At 37.6% G+C, this 10,504-nt stretch overlaps 1 pseudogene; it reads right to left on the bottom strand.

Annotated features, from left to right (window-relative positions):
• Positions 1-1,380: 1,380 nt before the first annotated feature.
• The window catches only part of LOC149200709 (ubiquitin-conjugating enzyme E2 22-like), a 31,038-nt pseudogene continuing 21,914 nt past the window's right edge, over positions 1,381-10,504 (bottom strand).

The following is a 10,504-nucleotide window of genomic DNA, read 5'->3' as shown; positions in this document are numbered from 1 at the left end:
TTGATGAAATGCTTCATGTAATGTACATCTACTATGATAAAAACTATAGAAAATATGGGACCAATGAAAATTTGCTATTTTATACTCAAACAAGCTAAAAAACCATATGTAGGTACTCCCTCTACAGTAAGATGATTAGGTTGTTTTCTTTGGGAAACAAGAGCAACATGGTGGGAATGTCACTGTGCTTGTGTTTCTTTACATGCTTTTTAGCATTGTGTGTGGAGATCCAACAAAAGCCATGCGGTAGCAATGCACTATGTTTTTGTATAAATGTATTTTTTGCATGTAAGTTTGTGACATACAAAAATTTGTTCTAGATTTTTAATATGAAATGGGAGAAATTACATGCCTAACCATCAACCTATAGTTAACTTTCAAGACCCAATTTTTTTTGCAAAACTTGTTATGTATGGTTAAGAATAATAGCATATAGGAAATCCTATATGTCACACAATGTTATTTTCAAATATAGAGCCAAAACCTAAATAGCTAGAGAAATAAGCATTTCCTCTGTTTTTTTATGAATTGAATCAGGTGAAAAAAAGAACAACGGATAAAATCGATTACGAATTCTATGGAGAAAATCTATCTGAATCTGAGAACAACCCACTTTTGATATCAAGTTTAAACATCCCGGTCTAAGTAGTGATTCTATTTTATAATTGGAGCAGGTTCTAAGACCAAGCCTTTCCATCCTCTTAATACACATCATACCCACAAAAATGAAAAATAGGCTTTATTCAACTAAAAAAAAGTTGTTTTGAAAGAACTAAATTTCAACATTGCTAAAGAAACTCAATATTTCAGGTTCATTCAATGTTTCCATTATGGGCATCGTTGTTTGGAGTAACAACTTAGCACCAACAAAACTACTATTTCTAAAACTACACACAACCATTGAAAAGTACATACCAAACTAGATGTACATGGATGAAATCTCATAAAAGAACACAAAAATACAAAATTATTTAAGGGGGCGGCAAAAATAATAAATAGATACCAATCGATAAACTTGTAGCAGTTTCCATTAACTACGTCTTAGGTACTCAATTTTTGGCTCCCAAAAATTCTGAGACCAAACCTTTCCATCTTCTAAATACATTATACTCAATCCGGCCTCAAAGGATCAATGCATTTTAATTTCATAGAATAAATTAGCTCACCTTTGTAACATGATCAATTAAAAGACTCAAATAACTGATAATAAGGGCTAAAGTTCTATGATATTTTAAGAGTTTTCTTCCTTGCATCGAGCTTTTTCTTATCAATGTGAACTCTGGTAGAAGCTATATCCTTCTTCTTATGAATTGTCGATGCACCAACTCCTATAGCTTTTGTTGAAGCAACATTTATGCTTGGATCTTGAATATTATTCTCCTATTTGTTGTGCATGGTAGAAGTGGGGTAGGAGAGGTCACAAGGGTATTTTTTGGGCCTTCATTTAAAGCAGTAGACTTTGAAATTGCCACTTTACTCTTCAATTTGGGCTTCAAAGCATGAATGCTTGTATAGAGCTTGCAAAATAAACCCATATCAATATATTTTGTTTGTAACATAAGCACATCGTACCTCTTGGAAACAAATATTTGGAAAGAAGAGAAATAAATCAGGTTGTATAATTAACTAGGCACACAAGTTTGTTTGCATTTTTTATGATACCCTTTTTAGAAGAGTTGACTAGATCCACAACATGTCTCAACAATTTACATATTACATATTAATAATATTACTACTAGCATATGAATGTCCACGTAGGCAATTACCAAAGGCACACTCTATTAAATTTGGAAACTAGGGACAAATTCCGCCATTGGACAACTCATCTATTGGAGATGATTATTGCATTGAACTCCTCTTTTCTAGAGGACCAAAATCGACCTAAAGATCACTAAATTTGGATAAGGAAAATATGTATTTATTTAAAAAAAATTTCTACAAGTCATAATCTTATTAAGGCGGGAAAATTTGAAAATTTGAAATTCAAATTTGCCTCCAAGTGTCAAGGTCGGCCTCACCTTCATAAGGAAAAATTTTCATATATATATGCATCCTAAATTTGCATTTAGATCATCCAAGTGCTCATCCTATCCTCTGAAATATGATGGCATCTGAGGCAGGACGCAGGTGGCAGGGGTCAAGATTATGAGGAGGCCTATCTCTGTTTAGGGTATAATTTTCATGGGAGAAAGAGCCACAAGTATGTGGCTCCATGCGTGGAGGATAGGAGGTTTTTCTGGGCAGTGTATCACTTAATTTTGGGTACATATTTCCTGGTGAATAAATCCGTTGTCATAGAAATACATGTTGGATGTTTTTCTATGCTATTTGGTGAGGTTTATCTTTGTTACAGGCCGCAGGAATAGAGTTGCTATTGCTAAGACTGTTCGATGGTTATGAAGGCATGTATAACTCCTCTCTAGGATGCATATCCCTAGGCCTTAGCGCAGATAGATCAGAATTCTTCCATGTAGTTTGCGACTGTTTCAAGATTCGTTGAGGAGGAGCTACCAAGCTCTAAATCAGTGATTGGGTGTCTTCTTTGGATAATCACAGTAATTGAGGGAGAGGAGAATGAGGACTGAATCTGATAGCCCTAATCAGTGACCAGGATTACCATCAACACTTGATGCTAACTGTGTTTGTGCCCTAACTAGTATTCATAATTTCAATACAGAAATCTCTAGCCCTTGGTGCCAAAATTGCAACTTCATTAAGTTATATTCATGTTTAAGTGCTTTGATGTCAGATCTTCCATTTGGAAAGTCAGTATTGAATTTAAATCATTTTTCTCTATATCTCTCTTTGTTGAATAGTTGATGATTAATAATAGGAAGATTCGATCAAGGGTTTTCCCCATCTTGGGGATTTTCCCTGGCTTGAACCATATTCTTGTGTTCTTATGTCTTGGCTTGTCTTCAACATTTATCTCTTATGTTTTTTCATTAGTTACTGTATGATTGTTGATGGATTAATGGGAAAATGGATGTATGAAGTAACTAACCTAAGCAAAGAACATGTTAACTTAAAATTAACATGGTATCAGAGCTCAGGTGAGGACAAGCCCAAGTATAAGAGATTGCAATCACCAAGAAGCTTCTGAGGAATTTCATTGATTAAACCTTTAGCCCTCTGAGATAACTCTAAGTTCAAGAATAACAAATATGTGACATTCTCTTAAAGATCATGGATACCAATCCAAGAGCTACTCGAAAATGACGGGGAAACGATGGAAGTCATTAAGGTATGTTTTGAGTAATGTCAAGACATTTTCGGATGATTATTTAACATTCCTAGCTTGAGACTGTATAAGAATATAGAAGGATATACTTAAAGATTGAAATATTCTATGATCCTTGGAGATAGGATTGAACCTCTGTAGATGCTTGATTGAAGTATTACAAACCTCATTTTAGAGGACTGTATCATTCTTAAAAGAATAATTTCTCTTTGAGATTCTTGGATCCTTGAAACGTTTCAGATGACAACTATGGTTTCACATCCATCTCATCCCTTTTTGGTTCATTTCATATCACTGAGCATTTAAAATCGAGTTGTTAAAGGGTATATTGAAGACAACCCAGTTTGAGCATGAGTACTGGATCTTTATTGAGAGTTTGTTGACAATTCTGAATATAAGGATCAGCCTTGATTATCCTATGCAGAATACTTTTTGGAAAAATTTTCAGATCAAGGAGCAATATTATATAATCAATGATTGTATTGCTCTAACTTTTCCAATAGTTTTTTTTGGGTATATATGTATATATATGTTATCGACATAATCCGCCAGGTCTGTGAAGGAATTATGGGAGATGTATTGATCACTTGATATCTTAAGGCAATATGTCCTTTCTTCTTAATACCAACTCTAAGGTTCTGAGTGACCTTGCTCTGAAATTGATTTAAGAATCTTGATCTCTAATGATGATGTAATCCTAGCAACATTTGATTGATGCTCTTCTTGAAGGTATCTCGGCTCATTGAAGTCAACAATTAACTTCCCCACAAGAATTCTGGGCTATGCTTAAAAGCTTGACCTATTAATTTTTCTTGTTGGTAAGTAAGCCAACCATATTTTGTGCTAAGAGGTTCATATTTGAAGATTGTAGTCGAAGAACACAGAAATGTAAGGAATTCTATTACATCTCATATTCGATGCCTTGACAACCTTGTCCTATCTTTGACCTTCATATCAAATTATAGTATCATTTTCTTCAAATTCAAATGCCTTATCATCTTGTGAAATGTGGCTCTTGGTTGTCAAATATACTTGACCTTCTCTCTCTTGAATTATTGAAATAATTCAAAGCTAAGAATGGAAAATCTCCAAGAGCAAAGGCATTAGCTTGATGGAAAGTCATTTTGAAATCATATAAGTGACAACTAAATTAGGATAGTTTTATGAAGATATGTCTAAAATTCAGATTGAAAATTGACTGCATGTAGAATTTTTCATGGAATCATTAATATGTAGAAAAGGGTTCCGCTCTTGTTGTTAAGTTGTATCACTAATACACATCATCGACTGAATGTTGCGGTGAACTTGTAAGAGGCTGAAACATTCAGATCAAGGACACAACTTGTTTTCACTGATGAATATGTATAAGGAAATGTTGAGATTAGTTATTGTTGGACATGTATTACTATTATCTCTGGAATAAAACTAAGAAGCGTTGTTAACAAAAAAATTCTTGTATGGACCATATTAGTATATTGAGTAATGATGGGGTCGTCCTAGAATTATGAAGATCTGTAGCTATCAAGGATAGTATCCTAAGCAGTAAAGATACAATATCAGTGGCACTGTCTATGAATGACATCCTTGTACATGTAACAGAACATCATTTATGCCCTATTTGTCAGGCCACCATTTTGTATGATATCACTACAAGTCTAGTAGCGGTGGTGATATGTTGTAGGCCCTATATGTTGATGCATGTGTTACAGGAGTGTTCACAATCAAGTTGTAAAACAGTGAAATGCGTATCTTGAAGCTTTTATTCTTGAATATCGGTTAGGAAAAGAATGGCCTTTGTTGAAATCATCTCAAGAAAGATGTCTTCTCCTGATTAAAGAAGAACCTTGTCAATTCTTCAGAAAGTTCCTCTTTGGTCTGGATCTTCCTTGAAGCCCACACGAGAAGCTTAGGAAATTAACCATAGCAAGGCTTTACTATAAAATCTTTGGATTAATAGTAGGTTGAAGACAGACCTATGAATACAATTTGAGTATTAGGGAGCTATGATTCAGCTATTGATGACATTTTTCCTACAGATGATAACCCTCTCATTTATCAGAGTAAGAGGGATATTTTTCTTGAGGGGTCAAGATGAAGGGCTCTAAGATTAAAAGGTTTGATAAGATGGAGATGTTGTTAATTTGGACATAGTCATCTTATGAGGTCTCTATATGAAGACTTTTGAGTGGATCCATGGATATGAATTGTTGCTTACTCAGATATCTTTATTTCCTGAAATACATTGCTGAAATTTTTGTTGGTTAGACAATATGGTAAATGAAAAGTGCACATCTAAAATTCACATTACTTTATGAATAAATCAAAATCTGAAATATGGATCATTATGAAGGCTGAAATCAACAAGTATGGCTTCAGTGAGCCATTTATGCACTCCTTCGTTGTATATTGTAGAAGAAGATTTCGAGAATCCAGTATTTCTCATACCACCATATATGGTACAACAAAGGACAAATTTCTACGACATGTTTGGGTGGACAGATCTTATGATGAGCAGGTTGTCAGATGAACACAATGCACCCTGAAAAGACAAAGAGGGAGTAAGATCAATCAAATAATGCAAGAAGCAGAGGACTGTGCGACCAAGATCTCTGCTATAAATCAATGTGTTTGCTATACATACTGTTGGAAATAATACTGAGAGGGGGGGTGAATCAGTATTATCAAGTTCTTTTAATAAATCTTTATTTATACTTCGAATTATTTTTGCATGTCAGTACCATAAAAATAATGAGCATGAATAAGAAAAACAGATAGTCACACCAAAGAACACCAGATATAAGGTGGAAACCCAATGTGGGTGAAAACCACCTGCTGCAATATGTCTCTATCTTCTTTCAAATTAGAAACTCCTTTTACAATGGTTTTGTACTGGTGCAGTCCTTTACCAGTACACAGGCTGCAACCTGCAGAGAGCTACAACTCTCTCTTGTTTTCCAGTCTCTCCTGGAAGGGAGCTACAACCCCCCTACTTCTTTTCTTTCAAGGACCACTTTTCATAAATTTTCAAACTGGATCCATAAACATCAAGAGATCATCAAGTACAAGTAAATCACCCAGTCAACTGTAGTAACCAGATCAATAGTAACAGTAAACTAAACCTAGAACACCTTATCAACAGAGAAAAGTCAGTCAAATACAGATACGCAGTTTTTCTTTCTCTAGCATGCGTTGCTACGCACTTCAGCTTCTGCACCTCTGCGTATACCCGCAGAGATCCTTGAACTGCTCTGCGTATCCACGCACTGTTCCTTTAAATGCGCCACGCACCTTTACTGTGCCCACGCACCCACTGCTTCTATAACGCCGCGTACTGCTACTGTGGCCACGCACTCTCAGATGCTATCGCGCCGCGTATCTACGCACCTGCGGCTTCTGTAGCGCCGCGTACTTTCACTGTGCCTCCGCACCTGATCCTCTGTCGCGCTGCGTACCCACACACTACGCCTTCTTCTGCTCTGCATACCCACGCAGTTCACCTTCTTCTACTGTTCGTACCCACGCACTTGCACTGTTAATCACCTGCGTACCTCTGGTTAGGGCCGAATTGGCAGTTCCCCAGTGTGCCACAGATAGTCAGATGCCCAAATTTGATCATGCGCCCGAGAGATCACCCTTCATAGATTCACCTTCAACTTCACTTTTATATAGATCAAACTTTTAAACCGATAACCCAATATTTCAGATCTTAAGATATTCAATTTGCAAAAGATGCCTTAGCCAGGTGATCTCCTTCCCTATTTATAGTTAAGCCCTTATTCACACCATGGGACAAAACCATCAATAACCAATACAAGGGATCCAAACCGGGGCTAAAATAGATCCTATACCACGGGCCAAAACCATAGAATCAAGAACGGCGAGCTAAATACCACGGGCCAAACATAAGAAACCCCATGTGAGCGTGCTTCTCTGCCTTGAAGTGAGTGAACTGGGGGTACGCACCTCATGAACGGGTAACCTGTGGGTATGAACGCACTTCCTGGCTAGCGTACCTGCGGGTACGCACCTTTTGAACTATTCTCCTGCGTACCTCTTAATTTCCAACATTTTGAGAGCCTGATCAGAGCATTGCCACCTGTATGAGTTGTCATCAAGTACAACACATGAATCATAGAGCCATACCAGAAACATAATGCCAACAATCTCCCCCTTTGGACTTGATGGCAACCTCAAAATCTTTAACGTCATTCTCCCCCTTTGACATCAAGGGCAAAGGGTTATGCTCCCCCTAAGAACGTGCTCCCCCTAAATATAAACCAGATTTGCAAAGAAGAACCATAATCTATCAAACACCATAAATGACCATGAAAGAGAGATAGAGACGTATTGCAGCAATATTCAGACCAGCATCCATGATCTCCTTTTGTACTTCCTCCATAATGCCAACAATGCATGATATACTCCCCCCTGAACCTGTGCCATTCGATCTTTGACCAATCTGCAACCTAGCACATGTACGCATATACTTCAGATGAACCTTACATACAACCAACAATCAGAAGAGATTCAACAACAAGATGATGCATCAACAACCCCCAGCTTTTGCCTGAGGTATTCAAAGGTCTCCCTAGGCAATGGTTTGGTGAGTATATCAGCAACCTGTTCCTTAGAAGGAACATACTCCAACTTGACCTTTTGTTCAAGCACTTGTTCCTAGAGAAAGTGATACTTGATTGGTATGTGCTTGGTTTTTGAATGCATGACTGGGTTCTTTGAAATGCTGATTGCACTTGTATTATCACATAAGATGGAGATGGGTGGTGTACAAGTGATTTGAAAATCCTGCAAGGTCTGCATCATCCAAAGGAGTTGAGTGCAGCGAGATGCAGCAGCAACATATTCTGCTTCAGCTGTAGACAAGGCAATCGAACTCCGTTTCTTGCTGAACCAAGATACTAATCTGGAACCCATAAAGAATGCACCACCACTTGTGCTCTTCCTGTCATCCACGCTTCCGGCCCAATCTGCATCAGTATAAGCATGAAGTGTGAGATCTGTATCTCTAGGATACCATAAGCCATAATTTTGAGTCCCTTGAAGATATTTGAAGATTCTCTTTACTGCCTGAAGATGAGTTTCCTTTGGATTTGCCTGAAATCTTCCAACTATTCCCACTGCATGCATGATGTCTGGTCGGGTACCTGTCAAATAAAGTAGAATTCCAATCATAGATCTGTAGGTTGGTTGATGTACTGCTGCTGATTCATCATTTGCACTGAGGCTACATCCTATGACCATGGGTGTACATACTGGTTTTGCATCTTCCATGCCATATTTCTTCAAAATCTGCTTGAGATACTTAGTTTGAGACAAGAAGATCCCTCCTTCCTTTTGTTGGATTTGCAGGCCAAGAAAATATGTCAATTCTCCAAGCAAGGACATTTCGAATTCTTTCTGCATCACCAAGGCAAAGATTTGACTCATAGATTATTCATTGCTGCCAAAGATAATGTCATCTACATACACAACAAGTATCAGCAATTTGTCATTTTCAATTTTTATATAAAGATTGCTATCTGCTGATCCTTTTGAAAAACCTTGTTGATGAAGATATTTGTCCAAGCGATAGTACCAAGCCCTTGGAGCTTGTTTGAGACCATAGAGAGCCTTTTTCAATCTGCATATAAGATTTGGATCATTTCCAAGAATGAAACCATCTGGCTGCTCAATGTATACTTCTTCTTCCAAGTCTCCATTCAGAAAGGCTGATTTCACGTCCATTTGAAATACTTTGAAGTTTTGAAAGCTTGAGAGAGCAAGGAACATTCGAATGGCCTCAAGTCTTGCAACAGGAGCAAAGGTTTCTTCAAAATCTATTCCTTCTTGCTGCGCATACCCTTTACAAACAAGTCTGGCCTTGTTTCTAATTACTTCTCCATTTTCATTCAATTTATTTTTGAAGACCCATTTTGTCCCTATAACATTCTTATCCTTTGGTCTAGGAACCAGCTCCCAAGTGTTGTTCTTTTCGATCTACTCAAGTTCTTCATCCATTGCTTTGACCCAACATTCATCTTTGCATGCCTCTTTCACATTTTGTGGTTCAGTGGAAGAGAGTAATGCCAAATAGCTTGAAGCTTCTGCAATTGTTCTTCTTGTTTGTACACCTGCTTCTTTCTGCCCCAAAATCTGAGATTCTGGATGATTCTTCTGAACATATCTGGATGGAGTCTTCTCTTCTATCCTTATCTGCTCCTCTGGTTCTTCTTGAGGTTCTTCTTCTTCATCATTCTGTCTTTGAGGGTAGTCTTCATCTTCTTCGATATCTTCATGATTTACTTGCCTAGGAATGTATCCCTTCTCATCAACCACTACATCAATGCTGTCAACAATTCTTCCAAGTCTTTTATTGTAGCACTTGTATGCTTTGCTGTGTGGAGAATAACCAAGAAGAATGCCTTCATCTGCTCTAGGTTCAAGTTTGCCAAGTTTCTCATCAGTATTCTTAATATAGCATTTTCTCCCAAAGATTTTGAAGTGCTTTACCGAAGGAGTCTCACCATACCAGAGCTCATGAGGAGTTTGAGTGCTGTTCACCCGGACATTTGTTTTGTTGAGAATAACAACCGCAGCATATGCAGCTTCACCCCAGAAAGTTGCGGGAGTTCCAGACTCATCAAGCATAGCACGAGCCATTTGTTGGACTGTTCTGTTCATTCTTTCCACTACTCCATTTTGCTGAGGAGTTCTAGCTGTAGAGAATTCTCTTCTTATCCCATGTTCTTCACAGAAATCGAAAAATTCATTTGAGGTAAACTCCCCACCTCTGTCGGATCTAAGGCACTTAATTTTGTATCCTGATTCATTTTCAACCAAGGCTTTAAAGGATTTGAATTTTTCGAATGCTTCATCTTTGTGCTTCATAAGTCCTAACCAGACAAACCTGGAGAAATCGTCAATGAATAATATCAAGTATTCTTCTCCTCGAGGTGTCCTTTTCCTGAATGGTCCACATACATCTGTATGTACAAGCTCAAGAGGCATGCTAGCTGATCCTTCCTTCTCTGGAAAGTTAGTTCTGGTTTGCTTTCCAAACTGACATTATTTGCATATGGTGTTGTCTGGAATTTTGATATCTGGAAGACCGCGAACTGCCTGATATTTGCATGCTTTCCTTATTTGTGAAAAGCTTAGATGCCCCAACCTCCGGTGCCATAACCAGTGTTCATCATCCTTGCTTAGATAGCATTATTGTTGTCCTTCTTCAAATATGTATAGATTATTTGGAGTTCTTTTACCTTT

Source organism: Pinus tabuliformis, chromosome 2_1 (genome assembly GCF_031772625.1).
Source record: "Pinus tabuliformis cultivar Carrire ecotype Pingquan chromosome 2_1, CPIR1, whole genome shotgun sequence".
Classification (NCBI taxonomy): Eukaryota; Viridiplantae; Streptophyta; class Pinopsida; order Pinales; family Pinaceae; genus Pinus; species Pinus tabuliformis.
The sequence above is the reverse complement of the archived record's forward strand: the minus strand, read 5'-3'. Positions and strand labels throughout refer to the sequence as shown.